Source organism: Phalangium opilio, unplaced genomic scaffold, assembly GCF_054372755.1.
Source record: "Phalangium opilio isolate 3A_F unplaced genomic scaffold, DU_Popi_V2 ptg001170l_1, whole genome shotgun sequence".
NCBI classification, from domain to species: domain Eukaryota; kingdom Metazoa; phylum Arthropoda; class Arachnida; order Opiliones; family Phalangiidae; genus Phalangium; species Phalangium opilio.
In genome coordinates, this window is record NW_028324255.1 from 7139489 (window position 1) to 7157706 (window position 18218).

Sequence of the window (18218 nt, forward strand, 5' to 3'; positions counted from 1 at the left end):
TCGAGCCCACCCGGGAGCGGTGTTTGAGGCCTCAGATGTGACGTAAAAAGTCAAAGTTTTCCCACAATACCTGACGAACATTTATTTTTTGGGCTTCCGTGGCGCAATGGTTAGCGCATTCGGCTGCTAACCGAAAGGTTGGTGGTTCGAGCCCATCCCGGAGCGGTGTTGTGAGATCTCAGATGTGACGTAAAAAGTCAACGTTTTTCCACAATACCTGACAACCATTGAATTTCTGAGCTTCCGTGGCTCAATGGTTAGCGCGTTCGGCTGTTAACTCAAAGGTCGGTGGTTCGAGCCCACCCGGGAGCGGTGTTGTGAGATCTCAAATGTAACTAAAAAAGCCAAAGTTTTTCCACAATACCTGACAACATTTTAAATTCTAAGCTTCCGTGGCGCAATGGTTATCGCGTTCATCTGTTAACCGAAAGGTTGGTGGTTCGAGCCCACCCGGGAGCGGTGTTGTGAGATCTCAAAAGTAACGTAAAAAGCCAAAGTTTTTCCACAATACCTCACAACATTATAATTCTAAGCTTCCATGGCGCAATGCTTAGTGCGTTCGGCTCTTAACCGAAAGGTCGGTGGTTCGAGCCCACCCGGGAGCGGTGTTGTGAGATCTCAAAAGTAACGTAAAAAAGCCAAAGTTTTTCCAAAATACCTGACAACATTTTAAATTCTAAGCTTCCGTGGCGCAATGTTTTGTGCTTTCGTCTGTTAACCGAAAGGTTGGTGGTTCGAGCCCATCCGGGAGCGGTGTTGTGAGGTGTCAGCTGTAACCCAGAATATAAAAGTTTTTGCACAATACCTGAAGACCATTTAATTTTTGGGCTTCCATTTCGCAATGGTTATCACGTTCATCTGTTAACCGAAAGGTTGGTCGTTCGAGCCCAACCGGGAGCGGTGTTGTGAGATCTCGAATGTAACGTAAAAAGCCAAAGTTGTTCCACAATACTTGACAACATTTTAAATTCTAAGCTTCCGTGGCGCAATGCTTAGTGCGTTCGGCTGTTAACCGAAAGGTTGGTGGTTCGAGCCCATCCCGGAGCGGTGTTGAGAGATCTCAGATGTGACGTAAAAAGTCAAAGTTTTTCCACAATACCTGACGACGATATAATTTTTGGGCTTCCGTTGCGCAATGGTTATCGCGTTCATCTGTTAACCGAAAGGTTGGTGGTTCGAGCCCTCCCGGGAGTGGTGTTGTGAGATCTCAAAAGTAACGTAAAAAGCCAAAGTTTTTCCACAATACCTGACAACATTTTATATTCTAAGCTTCCGTGGCGCAATGCTTAGTGCATTCGGCTGTTAACCGAAAGGTCGGTGGTTCGAAACCACCCGGGAGCGGTGTTGTGAGGTCTCAGATGTGACGTAAAAAGTTAAAGCTTTTCCACAATACCTGACAACATTTTAAATTCTAAGCTTCCATGGCGCAATGCTTAGTGCGTTCGGCTGTTAACCGAAAGGTCGGTGGTTCGAGCCCACCCGGGAGCGGTGTTGTGAGATCTCAAAAGTAACGTAAAAAAGCCAAAGTTTTTCCACAATACCTGACGACGATATAATATTTGGGCTTCCGTTGCGCAATGGTTATCGCGTTCATCTGTTAACCGAAAGGTTGGTGGTTCGAGCCCACCCGGGAGCGGTGTTGTGAGATCTCAAAAGTAACGTAAAAAGCCAAAGTTTTTCCAAAATACCTGACAACATTTTAAATTCTAAGCTTCCGTGGCGCAATGTTTTGTGCTTTCGTCTGTTAACCGAAAGGTTGGTGGTTCGAGCCCTTCCGGGAGCGGTGTTGTGAGGTGTCAGCTGTAACCCAGAATATAAAAGTTTTTCCACAATACCTGAAGACCATTTAATTTTTGGGCTTCCTTTTCGCAATGGTTATCACGTTCATCTGTTAACCGAAAGGTTGGTCGTTCGAGCCCACCCGGGAGCGGTGTTGTGAGATCTCAAATGTAACGTAAAAAGCCAAAGTTTTTCCACAATACCTGACAACATTTTAAATTCTAAGCTTCCGTGGCGCCATGCTTAGTGCGTTCGGCTGTTAACCGAAAGGTTGTTGGTTCGAGCCCTCCAGGAGCGGTGTTGTGAGGTCTCAGATGTGACGTAAAACGTCAAAGTTTTTCCACAATACCTGACGACGAAATAATTTTGGGCTTCCGTTGCGCAATGGTTATCGCGTTCATCTGTTAACCGAAAGGTTGGTGGTTCGAGCCCACCCGGGAGCGGTTTTGTGAGAACTCAAAAGTAACGTAAAAAGCCAAAGTTTTTCCACAATACCTGACAACATTTTAAACTCTAAGCTTCCATGGCGCAATGCTTAGTGCGTTCGGCTGTTAACCGAAAGGTCGGTTGTTCGAGCCCACCCGGGAGCGGTGTTTGAGGCCTCAGATGTGATGTAAAAAGTCAAAGTTTTCCCACAATACCTGACGAACATTTATTTTTTGGGCTTCCGTGGTGCAATGGTTAGCGCATTCGGCTGTTAACCGAAAGGTTGGTGGTTCGAGCCCATCCCGGAGCGGTGTTGTGAGATCTCAGATGTGACGTAAAAAGTCAAAGTTTTTCCACAATACCTGACGATGATATAATTTTTGGGCTTACGTTGCGCCATGGTTATCGCGTTTATCTGTTAACCGAAAGGTTGGTGGTTCGAGCCCACCCGGGAGCGGTGTTGTGAGATCTCAAAAGTAACGTAAAAAGCCAAAGTTTTTCCACAATACCTGACAACATTTTATATTCTAAGCTTCCGTGGCGCAATGCTTAGTGCATTCGGCTGTTAACCGAAAGGTCGGTGGTTCGAAACCACCCGGGAGCGGTGTTGTGAGGTCTCAGATGTGACGTAAAAAGTTAAAGTTTTTCCACAATACCTGACAACATTTTAAATTCTTAGCTTCCATGGCGCAATGCTTAGTGCGTTCGGCTGTTAACCGAAAGGTCGGTGGTTCGAGCCCACCCGGGAGCGGTGTTGTGAGATCTCAAAAGTAACGTAAAAAAGCCAAAGTTTTTCCACAATACCTGACGACGATATAATATTTGGGCTTCCGTTGCGCAATGGTTATCGCGTTCATCTGTTAACCGAAAGGTTGGTGGTTCGAGCCCACCCGGGAGCGGTTTTGTGAGAACTCAAAAGTAACGTAAAAAGCCAAAGTTTTTCCACAATACCTGACAACATTTTAAACTCTAAGCTTCCATGGCGCAATGCTTAGTGCGTTCGGCTGTTAACCGAAAGGTCGGTTGTTCGAGCCCACCCGGGAGCGGTGTTTGAGGCCTCAGATGTGACGTAAAAAGTCAAAGTTTTCCCACAATACCTGACGAACATTTATTTTTTGGGCTTCCGTGGTGCAATGGTTAGCGCATTCGGCTGTTAACCGAAAGGTTGGTGGTTCGAGCCCATCCCGGAGCGGTGTTGTGAGATCTCAGATGTGACGTAAAAAGTCAAAGTTTTTCCACAATACCTGACGATGATATAATTTTTGGGCTTCCGTTGCGCCATGGTTATCGCGTTCATCTGTTAACCGAAAGGTTGGTGGTTCGAGCCCACCCGGGAGCGGTGTTGTGAGATCTCAAAAGTAACGTAAAAAGCCAAAGTTTTTCCACAATACCTGACAACATTTTATATTCTAAGCTTCCGTGGCGCAATGCTTAGTGCATTCGGCTGTTAACCGAATGGTCGGTGGTTCGAAACCACCCGGGAGCGGTGTTGTGAGGTCTCAGATGTGACGTAAAAAGTTAAAGTTTTTCCACAATACCTGACAACATTTTAAATTCTTAGCTTCCATGGCGCAATGCTTAGTGCGTTCGGCTGTTAACCGAAAGGTCGGTGGTTCGAGCCCACCCGGGAGCGGTGTTGTGAGATCTCAAAAGTAACGTAAAAAAGCCAAAGTTTTTCCACAATACCTGACGACGATATAATATTTGGGCTTCCGTTGCGCAATGGTTATCGCGTTCATCTGTTAACCGAAAGGTTGGTGGTTCGAGCCCACCCGGGAGCGGTGTTGTGAGATCTCAAAATTAACGTAAAAAGCCAAAGTTTTTCCAAAATACCTGACAACATTTTAAATTCTAAGCTTCCGTGGCGCAATGTTTTGTGCTTTCGTCTGTTAACCGAAAGGTTGGTGGTTCGAGCCCTTCCGGGAGCGGTGTTGTGAGGTGTCAGCTGTAACCCAGAATATAAAAGTTTTTCCACAATACCTGAAGACCATTTAATTTTTGGGCTTCCTTTTCGCAATGGTTATCACGTTCATCTGTTAACCGAAAGGTTGGTCGTTCGAGCCCACCCGGGAGCGGTGTTGTGAGATCTCAAATGTAACGTAAAAAGCCAAAGTTTTTCCACAATACCTGACAACATTTTAAATTCTAAGCTTCCGTGGCGCAATGCTTAGTGCGTTCGGCTGTTAACCGAAAGGTTGTTGGTTCGAGCCCTCCGGGAGCGGTGTTGTGAGGTCTCAGATGTGACGTAAAACGTCAAAGTTTTTCCACAATACCTGACGACGAAATAATTTTGGGCTTCCGTTGCGCAATGGTTATCGCGTTCATCTGTTAACCGAAAAGTTGGTGGTTCGAGCCCACCCGGGAGCGGTTTTGTGAGAACTCAAAAGTAACGTAAAAAGCCAAAGTTTTTCCACAATACCTGACAACATTTTAAACTCTAAGCTTCCATGGCGCAATGCTTAGTGCGTTCGGCTGTTAACCGAAAGGTCGGTGGTTCGAGCCCACCCGGGAGCGGTGTTTGAGGCCTCAGATGTGACGTAAAAAGTCAAAGTTTTCCCACAATACCTGACGAACATTTATTTTTTGGGCTTCCGTGGTGCAATGGTTAGCGCATTCGGCTGTTAACCGAAAGGTTGGTGGTTCGAGCCCTTCCGGGAGCGGTGTTGTGAGGTCTCAGATGTGACGTAAAAAGTCAAAGTTTTTCCACAATACCTGACGATGATATAATTTTTGGGCTTCCGTTGCGCCATGGTTATCGCGTTCATCTGTTAACCGAAAGGTTGGTGGTTCGAGCCCACCCGGGAGCGGTGTTGTGAGATCTCAAAAGTAACGTAAAAAGCCAAAGTTTTTCCACAATACCTGACAACATTTTATATTCTAAGCTTCCGTGGCGCAATGCTTAGTGCATTCGGCTGTTAACCGAAAGGTCGGTGGTTCGAAACCACCCGCGAGCGGTGTTGTGAGGTCTCAGATGTGACGTAAAAAGTTAAAGTTTTTCCACAATACCTGACAACATTTTAAATTCTAAGCTTCCATGGCGCAATGCTTAGTGCGTTCGGCTGTTAACCGAAAGGTTGGTGGTTCGAGCCCATCCCGGAGCGGTGTTGTGAGATCTCAGATGTGACGTAAAAAGTCAAAGTTTTTCCACAATACCTGACGATGATATAATTTTTGGGCTTCCGTTGCGCCAAGGTTATCGCGTTCATCTGTTAACCGAAAGGTTGGTGGTTCGAGCCCACCCGGGAGCGGTGTTGTGAGATCTCAAAAGTAACGTAAAAAGCCAAAGTTTTTCCACAATACCTGACAACATTTTATATTCTAAGCTTCCGTGGCGCAATGCTTAGTGCATTCGGCTGTTAACCGAAAGGTCGGTGGTTCGTAACCACCCGGGAGCGGTGTTGTGAGGTCTCAGATGTGACGTAAAAAGTTAAAGTTTTTCCACAATACCTGACAACATTTTAAATTCTTAGCTTCCATGGCGCAATGCTTAGTGCGTTCGGCTGTTAACCGAAAGGTCGGTGGTTCGAGCCCACCCGGGAGCGGTGTTGTGAGATCTCAAAAGTAACGTAAAAAAGCCAAAGTTTTTCCACAATACCTGACGACGATATAATATTTGGGCTTCCGTTGCGCAATGGTTATCGCGTTCATCTGTTAACCGAAAGGTTGGTGGTTCGAGCCCACCCGGGAGCGGTGTTGTGAGATCTCAAAAGTAACGTAAAAAGCCAAAGTTTTTCCAAAATACCTGACAACATTTTAAATTCTAAGCTTCCGTGGCGCAATGCTTTGTGCTTTCGTCTGTTAACCGAAAGGTTGGTGGTTCGAGCCCTTCCGGGAGCGGTGTTGTGAGGTGTCAGCTGTAACCCAGAATATAAAAGTTTTTCCACAATACCTGAAGACCATTTAATTTTTGGGCTTCCTTTTCGCAATGGTTATCACGTTCATCTGTTAACCGAAAGGTTGGTCGTTCGAGCCCACCCGGGAGCGGTGTTGTGAGATCTCAAATGTAACGTAAAAAGCCAAAGTTTTTCCACAATACCTGACAACATTTTAAATTCTAAGCTTCCGTGGCGCAATGCTTAGTGCGTTCGGCTGTTAACCGAAAGGTTGTTGGTTCGAGCCCTCCGGGAGCGGTGTTGTGAGGTCTCAGATGTGACGTAAAACGTCAAAGTTTTTCCACAATACCTGACGACGAAATAATTTTGGGCTTCCGTTGCGCAATGGTTATCGCGTTCATCTGTTAACCGAAAAGTTGGTGGTTCGAGCCCACCCGGGAGCGGTTTTGTGAGAACTCAAAAGTAACGTAAAAAGCCAAAGTTTTCCCACAATACCTGACGAACATTTATTTTTTGGGCTTCCGTGGTGCAATGGTTAGCGCATTCGGCTGTTAACCGAAAGGTTGGTGGTTCGAGCCCATCCCGGAGCGGTGTTGTGAGATCTCAGATGTGACGTAAAAAGTCAAAGTTTTTCCACAATACCTGACGATGATATAATTTTTGGGCTTCCGTTGCGCCATGGTTATCGCGTTCATCTGTTAACCGAAAGGTTGGTGGTTCGAGCCCACCCGGGAGCGGTGTTGTGAGATCTCAAAAGTAACGTAAAAAGCCAAAGTTTTTCCAAAATACCTGACAACATTTTAAATTCTAAGCTTCCGTGGCGCAATGTTTTGTGCTTTCGTCTGTTAACCGAAAGGTTGGTGGTTCGAGCCCTTCCGGGAGCGGTGTTGTGAGGTGTCAGCTGTAACCCAGAATATAAAAGTTTTTCCACAATACCTGAAGACCATTTAATTTTTGGGCTTCCTTTTCGCAATGGTTATCACGTTCATCTGTTAACCGAAAGGTTGGTCGTTCGAGCCCACCCGGGAGCGGTGTTGTGAGATCTCAAATGTAACGTAAAAAGCCAAAGTTTTTCCACAATACCTGACAACATTTTATATTCTAAGCTTCCGTGGCGCAATGCTTAGTGCATTCGGCTGTTAACCGAAAGGTCGGTGGTTCGAAACCACCCGGGAGCGGTGTTGTGAGGTCTCAGATGTGACGTAAAAAGTTAAAGTTTTTCCACAATACCTGACAACATTTTAAATTCTAAGCTTCCATGGCGCAATGCTTAGTGCGTTCGGCTGTTAACCGAAAGGTCGGTGGTTCGAGCCCACCCGGGAGCGGTGTTGTGAGATCTCAAAAGTAACGTGAAAAAGCCAAAGTTTTTCCACAATACCTGACGACGATATAATATTTGGGCTTCCGTTGCGCAATGGTTATCGCGTTCATCTGTTAACCGAAAGGTTGGTGGTTCGAGCCCACCCGGGAGCGCTGTTGTGAGATCTCAAAAGTAACGTAAAAAGCCAAAGTTTTTCCAAAATACCTGACAACATTTTAAATTCTAAGCTTCCGTGGCGCAATGTTTTGTGCTTTCGTCTGTTAACCGAAAGGTTGGTGGTTCGAGCCCTTCCGGGAGCGGTGTTGTGAGGTGTCAGCTGTAACCCAGAATATAAAAGTTTTTCCACAATACCTGAAGACCATTTAATTTTTGGGCTTCCTTTTCGCAATGGTTATCACGTTCATCTGTTAACCGAAAGGTTGGTCGTTCGAGCCCACCCGGGAGCGGTGTTGTGAGATCTCAAATGTAACGTAAAAAGCCAAAGTTTTTCCACAATACCTGACAACATTTTAAATTCTAAGCTTCCGTGGCGCAATGCTTAGTGCGTTCGGCTGTTAACCGAAAGGTTGTTGGTTCGAGCCCTCCGGGAGCGGTGTTGTGAGGTCTCAGATGTGACGTAAAACGTCAAAGTTTTTCCACAATACCTGACGACGAAATAATTTTGGGTTTCCGTTGCGCAATGGTTATCGCGTTCATCTGTTAACCGAAAGGTTGGTGGTTCGAGCCCACCCGGGAGCGGTTTTGTGAGAACTCAAAAGTAACGTAAAAAGCCAAAGTTTTTCCACAATACCTGACAACATTTTAAACTCTAAGCTTCCATGGCGCAATGCTTAGTGCGTTCGGCTGTTAACCGAAAGGTCGGTGGTTCGAGCCCACCCGGGAGCGGTGTTTGAGGCCTCAGATGTGACGTAAAAAGTCAAAGTTTTCCCACAATACCTGACGAACATTTATTTTTTGGGCTTCCGTGGTGCAATGGTTAGCGCATTCGGCTGTTAACCGAAAGGTTAGTGGTTCGAGCCCATCCCGGAGCGGTGTTGTGAGATCTCAGATGTGACGTAAAAAGTCAAAGTTTTTCCACAATACCTGACGACGATATAATTTTTGGGCTTCCGTTGCGCAATGGTTATCGCGTTCATCTGTTAACCGAAAGGTTGGTGGTTCGAGCCCTCCCGGGAGCGGTGTTGTGAGATGTCAAAAGTAACGTAAAATGCCAAAGTTTTTCCACAATACCTGACAACATTTTAAATTCTAAGCTTCCTTGGCGCAATGCTTAGTGCGTTCGGCTGTTAACCGAAAGGTTGGTGGTTCGAGCCCATCCGAGAGCGGTGTTGTGAGGTCTCAGATGTGACGTAAAAAGTCAAAGTTTTTCCACAATACCTGACAACCATTGAATTTCTGAGCTTCCGTGGCTCAATGGTTAGCGCGTTCGGCTGTTAACCGAAAGGTTGGTGGTTCGAGCCCATCCGGGAGCGGTGTTGTGAGGTCTCAGATGTGACGTAAAAAGTCAAAGTTTTTCCAGTATACCTGACGACGATATAATTTTTGGGCTTCCGTTGCGCAATGGTTATCGCGTTCATCTGTTAACCGAAAGGTTGGTGGTTCGAGCCCACCCGGGAGCGGTGTTGTGAGATCTCAAAAGTAACGTAAAAAGCCAAACTTTTTCCACAATACCTGACAACATTTTAAATTCTAAGCTTACATGGCGCAATGCTTAGTGCGTTCGGCTGTTAACCGAAAGGTCGGTGGTTCGAGCCCACCCGGGAGCGGTGTTGTGAGATCTCAAAAGTAACGTAAAAAGCCAAAGTTTTTCCAAAATACTTGACAACATTTTAAATTCTAAGCTTCCCTGGCGCAATGTTTTGTGCTTTCGTCTGTTAACCGAAAGGGTGGTGGTTCGAGCCCATCAGGGAGCGGTGTTGTGAGGTCTCAGATGTGACGTAAAAAGTCAAAGTTTTTCCAGTATACCTGACGACGATATAATTTTTGGGCTTCCGTTGCGCAATGGTTATCGCGTTCATCTGTTAACCGAAAGGTTGGTGGTTCGAGCCCACCCGGGAGCGGTGTTGTGAGATCTCAAAAGTAACGTAAAAAGCCAAAGTTTTTCCACAATACCTGACAACATTTTAAATTCTAAGTTTCCGTGGCGCAATGCTTAGTGCGTTCGGCTGTTAACCGAAAGGTCGGTGGTTCGAAACCACCCGGGAGCGGTGTTGTGAGGTCTCAGATGTGACGTAAAAAGTAAAAGTTTTTCCACAATACCTGACAACCATTGAATTTCTGAGCTTCCTTGGCTCAATGGTTAGCGCGTTCGGCTGTTAACCGAAAGGTTGGTGGTTCGAGCCCATCCGGGAGCGGTGTTGTGAGGTCTCAGATGTGACGTAAAAAGTCAAAGTTTTTCCAGTATACCTGACGACGATATAATTTTTGGGCTTCCGTTGCGCAATGGTTATCGCGTTCATCTGTTAACCGAAAGGTTGGTGGTTCGAGCCCACCCGGGAGCGGTTTTGTGAGAACTCAAAAGTAACGTAAAAAGCCAAAGTTTTTCCACAATACCTGACAACATTTTAAACTCTAAGCTTCCATGGCGCAATGCTTAGTGCGTTCGGCTGTTAACCGAAAGGTCGGTGGTTCGAGCCCACCCGGGAGCGGTGTTTGAGGCCTCAGATGTGACGTAAAAAGTCAAAGTTTTCCCACAATACCTGACGAACATTTATTTTTTGGGCTTCCGTGGTGCAATGGTTAGCGCATTCGGCTGTTAACCGAAAGGTTAGTGGTTCGAGCCCATCCCGGAGCGGTGTTGTGAGATCTCAGATGTGACGTAAAAAGTCAAAGTTTTTCCACAATACCTGACGACGATATAATTTTTGGGCTTCCGTTGCGCAATGGTTATCGCGTTCATCTGTTAACCGAAAGGTTGGTGGTTCGAGCCCTCCCGGGAGCGGTGTTGTGAGATGTCAAAAGTAACGTAAAATGCCAAAGTTTTTCCACAATACCTGACAACATTTTAAATTCTAAGCTTCCTTGGCGCAATGCTTAGTGCGTTCGGCTGTTAACCGAAAGGTTGGTGGTTCGAGCCCATCCGAGAGCGGTGTTGTGAGGTCTCAGATGTGACGTAAAAAGTCAAAGTTTTTCCACAATACCTGACAACCATTGAATTTCTGAGCTTCCGTGGCTCAATGGTTAGCGCGTTCGGCTGTTAACCGAAAGGTTGGTGGTTCGAGCCCATCCGGGAGCGGTGTTGTGAGGTCTCAGATGTGACGTAAAAAGTCAAAGTTTTTCCAGTATACCTGACGACGATATAATTTTTGGGCTTCCGTTGCGCAATGGTTATCGCGTTCATCTGTTAACCGAAAGGTTGGTGGTTCGAGCCCACCCGGGAGCGGTGTTGTGAGATCTCAAAAGTAACGTAAAAAGCCAAACTTTTTCCACAATACCTGACAACATTTTAAATTCTAAGCTTACATGGCGCAATGCTTAGTGCGTTCGGCTGTTAACCGAAAGGTCGGTGGTTCGAGCCCACCCGGGAGCGGTGTTGTGAGATCTCAAAAGTAACGTAAAAAGCCAAAGTTTTTCCAAAATACTTGACAACATTTTAAATTCTAAGCTTCCGTGGCGCAATGTTTTGTGCTTTCGTCTGTTAACCGAAAGGGTGGTGGTTCGAGCCCATCAGGGAGCGGTGTTGTGAGGTCTCAGATGTGACGTAAAAAGTCAAAGTTTTTCCAGTATACCTGACGACGATATAATTTTTGGGCTTCCGTTGCGCAATGGTTATCGCGTTCATCTGTTAACCGAAAGGTTGGTGGTTCGAGCCCACCCGGGAGCGGTGTTGTGAGATCTCAAAAGTAACGTAAAAAGCCAAAGTTTTTCCACAATACCTGACAACATTTTAAATTCTAAGTTTCCGTGGCGCAATGCTTAGTGCGTTCGGCTGTTAACCGAAAGGTCGGTGGTTCGAAACCACCCGGGAGCGGTGTTGTGAGGTCTCAGATGTGACGTAAAAAGTAAAAGTTTTTCCACAATACCTGACAACCATTGAATTTCTGAGCTTCCTTGGCTCAATGGTTAGCGCGTTCGGCTGTTAACCGAAAGGTTGGTGGTTCGAGCCCATCCGGGAGCGGTGTTGTGAGGTCTCAGATGTGACGTAAAAAGTCAAAGTTTTTCCAGTATACCTGACGACGATATAATTTTTGGGCTTCCGTTGCGCAATGGTTATCGCGTTCATCTGTTAACCGAAAGGTTGGTGGTTCGAGCCCACCCGGGAGCGGTGTTGTGAGATCTCAAAAAAAACGTAAAAAGCCAAAGTTTTTCCAAATTACTTGACAACATTTTAAATTCTAAGCTTCCGTGGCGCAATGTTTTGTGCTTTCGTCTGTTAACCGAAAGGGTGGTGGTTCGAGCCCATCCGGGAGCGGTGTGTTGAGGTGTCAGCTGTAACCCAGAATATAAATGTTTTTCCACAATACCTGAAGACCATTTAATTTTTGGGCTTCCTTTTCGCAATGGTTATCACGTTCATCTGTTAACCGAAAGGTTGGTCGTTCGAGCCCACCCGGGAGCGGTGTTGTGAGATCTCAAAAGTAACGTAAAAAGCCAAAGTTTTTCCACAATACCTGACAACATTTTAAATTCTAAGCTTCCATGGCGCAATGCTTAGTGCGTTCGGCTGTTAACCGAAAGGTCGGTGGTTCGAGCCCACCCGGGAGCGGTGTTGTGAGGCCTCAGATGTGACGTAAAAAGTCAAAGTTTTCCCACAATACCTGACGAACATTTAATTTTTGGGCTTCCGTGGCGCAATGGTTAGCGCGTTCGGCTGTTATCCGAAAGGTTGGTGGCTCAAGCCCAGCCGAGAACGTTGGTGTGAAGTGTTATAAGTAACGTTAAAAGTCAAAGTTTTTCCAAAATACCTGACAACATTTCAAATTCTAAGCTTCCGCGGCGCAATGTTTTGTGCTTTTGTCTGTTAACCGAAAGGGTGGTGGTTCGAGCCCATCCGGGAGCGGTGTTGTGAGGTGTCAGCTGTAACCCAGAATATAAAAGTTTTTCCACAATACCTGAAGACCATTTAATCTTTGGGCTTCCTTTTCGCAATGGTTATCACGTTCATCTGTTATCCGAAAGGTTGGTGGTTCGAGCCCACCCGGGAGCGGTGTTGTGAGATCTCAAAAGTAACGTAAAAAGCCAAAGTTTTTCCACAATACCTGACAACATTTTATATTCTAAGCTTCCGTGGCGCAATGCTTAGTGCATTCGGCTGTTAACCGAAAGGTCGGTGGTTAGAAACCACCCGGGAGCGGTGTTGTGAAGTCTCAGATGTGACGTAAAAAGTTAAAGTTTTTCCACAATACCTGACAACATTTTAAATTCTTAGCTTTCATGGCGCAATGCTTAGTGCGTTCGGCTGTTAACCGAAAGGTCGGTGGTTCGAGCCCACCCGGGAGCGGTGTTGTGAGATCTCAAAAGTAACGTAAAAAAGCCAAAGTTTTTCCACAATACCTGACGACGATATAATATTTGGGCTTCCGTTGCGCAATGGTTATCGCGTTCATCTGTTAACCGAAAGGTTGGTGGTTCGAGCCCACCCGGGAGCGGTGTTGTGAGATCTCAAAAGTAACGTAAAAAGCCAAAGTTTTTCCAAAATACCTGACAACATTTTAAATTCTAAGCTTCCGTGGCGCAATGTTTTGTGCTTTCGTCTGTTAACCGAAAGGTTGGTGGTTCGAGCCCTTCCGGGAGCGGTGTTGTGAGGTGTCAGCTGTAACCCAGAATATAAAAGTTTTTCCACAATACCTGAAGACCATTTAATTTTTGGGCTTCCTTTTCGCAATGGTTATCACGTTCATCTGTTAACCGAAAGGTTGGTCGTTCGAGCCCACCCGGGAGCGGTGTTGTGAGATCTCAAATGTAACGTAAAAAGCCAAAGTTTTTCCACAATACCTGACAACATTTTAAATTCTAAGCTTCCGTGGCGCAATGCTTAGTGCGTTCGGCTGTTAACCGAAAGGTTGTTGGTTCGAGCCTTCCGGGAGCGGTGTTGTGAGGTCTCAGATGTGACGTAAAACGTCAAAGTTTTTCCATAATACCTGACGACGAAATAATTTTGGGCTTCCGTTGCGCAATGGTTATCGCGTTCATCTGTTAACCGAAAGGTTGGTGGTTCGAGCCCACCCGGGAGCGGTTTTGTGAGAACTCAAAAGTAACGTAAAAAGCCAAAGTTTTTCCACAATACCTGACAACATTTTAAACTCTAAGCTTCCATGGCGCAATGCTTAGTGCGTTCGGCTGTTAACCGAAAGGTCGGTGGTTCGAGCCCACCCGGGAGCGGTGTTTGAGGCCTCAGATGTGACGTAAAAAGTCAAAGTTTTCCCACAATACCTGACGAACATTTATTTTTTGGGCTTCCGTGGTGCAATGGTTAGCGCATTCGGCTGTTAACCGAAAGGTTGGTGGTTCGAGCCCATCCCGGAGCGGTGTTGTGAGATCTCAGATGTGACGTAAAAAGTCAAAGTTTTTCCACAATACCTGACGATGATATAATTTTTGGGCTTCCGTTGCGCCATGGTTATCGCGTTCATCTGTTAACCGAAAGGTTGGTGGTTCGAGCCCACCCGGGAGCGGTGTTGTGAGATCTCAAAAGTAACGTAAAAAGCCAAAGTTTTTCCACAATACCTGACAACATTTTATATTCTAAGCTTCCGTGGCGCAATGCTTAGTGCATTCGGCTGTTAACCGAAAGGTCGGTGGTTCGAAACCACCCGGGAGCGGTGTTGTGAGGTCTCAGATGTGACGTAAAAAGTTAAAGTTTTTCCACAATACCTGACAACATTTTAAATTCTAAGCTTCCATGGCGCAACGCTTAGTGCGTTCGGCTGTTAACCGAAAGGTCGGTGGTTCGAGCCCACCCGGGAGCGGTGTTGTGAGATCTCAAAAGTAACGTAAAAAAGCCAAAGTTTTTCCACAATACCTGACGACGATATAATATTTGGGCTTCCGTTGCGCAATGGTTATCGCGTTCATCTGTTAACCGAAAGGTTGGTGGTTCGAGCCCACCCGGGAGCGGTGTTGTGAGATCTCAAAAGTAACGTAAAAAGCCAAAGTTTTTCCAAAATACCTGACAACATTTTAAATTCTAAGCTTCCGTGGCGCAATGTTTTGTGCTTTCGTCTGTTAACCGAAAGGTTGGTGGTTCGAGCCCTTCCGGGAGCGGTGTTGTGAGGTGTCAGCTGTAACCCAGAATATAAAAGTTTTTCCACAATACCTGAAGACCATTTAATTTTTGGGCTTCCTTTTCGCAATGGTTATCACGTTCATCTGTTAACCGAAAGGTTGGTCGTTCGAGCCCACCCGGGAGCGGTGTTGTGAGATCTCAAAAGTAACGTAAAAAGCCAAAGTTTTTCCACAATACCTCACAACATTTTAAAGTCTAAGCTTCCATGGCGCAATGCTTAGTGCGTTCGGCTCTTAACCGAAAGGTCGGTGGTTCGAGCCCACCCGGGAGCGGTGTTGTGAGATCTCAAAAGTAACGTAAAAAAGCCAAAGTTTTTCCAAAATACCTGACAAAATTTTAAATTCTAAGCTTCCGTGGCGCAATGTTTTGTGCTTTCGTCTGTTAACCGAAAGGTTGGTGGTTCGAGCCCATCCGGGAGCGGTGTTGTGAGGTGTCAGCTGTAACCCAGAATATAAAAGTTTTTCCACAATACCTGAAGACCATTTAATTTTTGGGCTTCCATTTCGCAATGGTTATCACGTTCATCTGTTAACCGAAAGGTTGGTCGTTCGAGCCCACCCGGGAGCGGTGTTGTGAGATCTCGAATGTAACGTAAAAAGCCAAAGTTTTTCCACAATACTTGACAACATTTTAAATTCTAAGCATCCGTGGCGCAATGCTTAGTGCGTTCGGCTGTTAACCGAAAGGTTGGTGGTTCGAGCCCATCCCGGAGCGGTGTTGTGAGATCTCAGATGTGACGTAAAAAGTCAAAGTTTTTCCACAATACCTGACGACGATATAATTTTTGGGCTTCCGTTGCGCAATGGTTATCGCGTTCATCTGTTAACCGAAAGGTTGGTGGTTCGAGCCCTCCCGGGAGCGGTGTTGTGAGATGTCAAAAGTAACGTAAAATGCCAAAGTTTTTCCACAATACCTGACAACATTTTAAATTCTAAGCTTCCTTGGCGCAATGCTTAGTGCGTTCGGCTGTTAACCGAAAGGTTGGTGGTTCGAGCCCATCCGAGAGCGGTGTTGTGAGGTCTCAGATGTGACGTAAAAAGTCAAAGTTTTTCCACAATACCTGACAACCATTGAATTTCTGAGCTTCCGTGGCTCAATGGTTAGCGCGTTCGGCTGTTAACCGAAAGGTTGGTGGTTCGAGCCCATCCGGGAGCGGTGTTGTGAGGTCTCAGATGTGACGTAACAAGTCAAAGTTTTTCCAGTATACCTGACGACGATATAATTTTTGGGCTTCCGTTGCGCAATGGTTATCGCGTTCATCTGTTAACCGAAAGGTTGGTGGTTCGAGCCCACCCGGGAGCGGTGTTGTGAGATCTCAAAAGTAACGTAAAAAGCCAAACTTTTTCCACAATACCTGACAACATTTTAAATTCTAAGCTTACATGGCGCAATGCTTAGTGCGTTCGGCTGTTAACCGAAAGGTCGGTGGTTCGAGCCCACCCGGGAGCGGTGTTGTGAGATCTCAAAAGTAACGTAAAAAGCCAAAGTTTTTCCAAAATACTTGACAACATTTTAAATTCTAAGCTTCCGTGGCGCAATGTTTTGTGCTTTCGTCTGTTAACCGAAAGGGTGGTGGTTCGAGCCCATCCGGGAGCGGTGTTGTGAGGTCTCAGATGTGACGTAAAAAGTCAAAGTTTTTCCAGTATACCTGACGACGATATAATTTTTGGGCTTCCGTTGCGCAATGGTTATCGCGTTCATCTGTTAACCGAAAGGTTGGTGGTTCGAGCCCACCCGGGAGCGGTGTTGTGAGATCTCAAAAGTAACGTAAAAAGCCAAAGTTTTTCCACGATACCTAACAACATTTTAAATTCTAAGTTTCCGTGGCGCAATGCTTAGTGCGTTCGGCTGTTAACCGAAAGGTCGGTGGTTCGAAACCACCCGGGAGCGGTGTTGTGAGGTCTCAGATGTGACGTAAAAAGTAAAAGTTTTTCCACAATACCTGACAACCATTGAATTTCTGAGCTTCCTTGGCTCAATGGTTAGCGCGTTCGGCTGTTAACCGAAAGGTTGGTGGTTCGAGCCCATCCGGGAGCGGTGTTGTGAGGTCTCAGATGTGACGTAAAAAGTCAAAGTTTTTCCAGTATACCTGACGACGATATAATTTTTGGGCTTCCGTTGCGCAATGGTTATCGCGTTCATCTGTTAACCGAAAGGTTGGTGGTTCGAGCCCACCCGGGAGCGGTGTTGTGAGATCTCAAAAGTAACGTAAAAAGCCAAAGTTTTTCCACAATACCTGACAACATTTTAAATTCTAAGCTTCCATGGCGCAATGCTTAGTGCCTTCGGCTGTTAACCGAAAGGTCGGTGGTTCGAGCCCACCCGGGAGCGGTGTTGTGAGATCTCAAAAAAAACGTAAAAAGCCAAAGTTTTTCCACAATACCTGACAACATTTTAAATTCTAAGCTTCCATGGCGCAATGCTTAGTGCGTTCGGCTGTTAACTGAAAGGTCGGTGGTTCGAGCCCACCCGGGAGCGGTGTTGTGAGGCCTCAGATGTGACGTAAAAAGTCAAAGTTTTCCCACAATACCTGACGAACATTTAATTTTTGGGCTTCCGTGGCGCAATGGTTAGCGCGTTCGGCTGTTATCCGAAAGGTTGGTGGCTCAAGCCCAGCCGAGAACGTTGGTGTGAAGTGTTATAAGTAACGTTAAAAGTCAAAGTTTTTCCAAAATACCTGACAACATTTCAAATTCTAAGCTTCCGCGGCGCAATGTTTTGTGCTTTTGTCTGTTAACCGAAAGGGTGGTGGTTCGAGCCCATCCGGGAGCGGTGTTGTGAGGTGTCAGCTGTAACCCAGAATATAAAAGTTTTTCCACAATACCTGAAGACCGTTTAATTTTTGGGCTTCCTTTTCGCAATGATTATCACGTTCATCTGTTAACCGAAAGGTTGGTCGTTCGAGCCCACCCGGGAGCGGTGTTGTGAGATCTCAAAAGTAACGTAAAAAGCCAAAGTTTTTCCACAATACCTGACAACATTTTAAATTCTAAGCTTCCATGGCGCAATGCTTAGTGCGTTCGGCTGTTAACCGAAAGGTCGGTGGTTCGAGCCCACCCGGGAGCGGTGTTGTGAGGTCTGAGATGTGACGTAAAAAGTCAAAGTTTTTCCACATACCTGACAACCATTGAATTTCTGAGCTTCCGTGGTTCAATGGTTAGCGCGTTCATCTGTTAACCGAAAGGTTGGTGGTTCGAGCCCACCCAGGAGCGGCGTTGTGAGATCTCAAAAGTAACGTAAAAAGCCAAAGTTTTTCCACAATACCTGACAACCTTTTAAATTCTAAGCTTCCGTGGCGCAATGCTTAGTGCGTTCGGCTGTTAACCGAAAGGTCGGTGGTTCGAGCCCACCCGGGAGCGGTGTTGTGAGGTCTCAGATGTGACGTAAAAAGTCAAACTTTTCCCACAATACCTGACGAACATTTATTTTTTGGGCTTCCGTAGCGCAATGGTTAGCGCATTCGGCTGTTAACCGTAAGGTTGGTGGTTGTGCCCATCCGGGAGCGGTGTTGTGGGGTCTCAGATGTGACGTAAAAAGTCAAAGTTTTTCCACAATACCTGACGGCCTTTCAATTTTTGGGCTTCCGTGGCGCAATGGTTAGCGCGTTCGGCTGTTATCCGAAAGGTTGGTGGTT

The 18218-nt window shown here is 46.0% G+C and overlaps 3 non-coding genes across 3 annotated transcripts; all 3 read left to right on the plus strand.

Moving 5' to 3' along the window:
• The first annotated feature begins 92 nt into the window (after positions 1-92).
• Positions 93-165, plus strand: TRNAS-GCU (transfer RNA serine (anticodon GCU)). The gene has a single exon. It is a non-coding gene; the product is annotated as a tRNA-Ser (tRNA).
• A 367-nt stretch (positions 166-532) lies between these two features.
• On the plus strand, positions 533-605 carry TRNAK-CUU (transfer RNA lysine (anticodon CUU)). The gene has a single exon. It is a non-coding gene; the product is annotated as a tRNA-Lys (tRNA).
• Positions 606-14783: 14178 nt separating this feature from the next.
• On the plus strand, positions 14784-14856 carry TRNAK-CUU (transfer RNA lysine (anticodon CUU)). Its single transcript has one exon. It is a non-coding gene; the product is annotated as a tRNA-Lys (tRNA).
• Positions 14857-18218: the final 3362 nt, after the last annotated feature.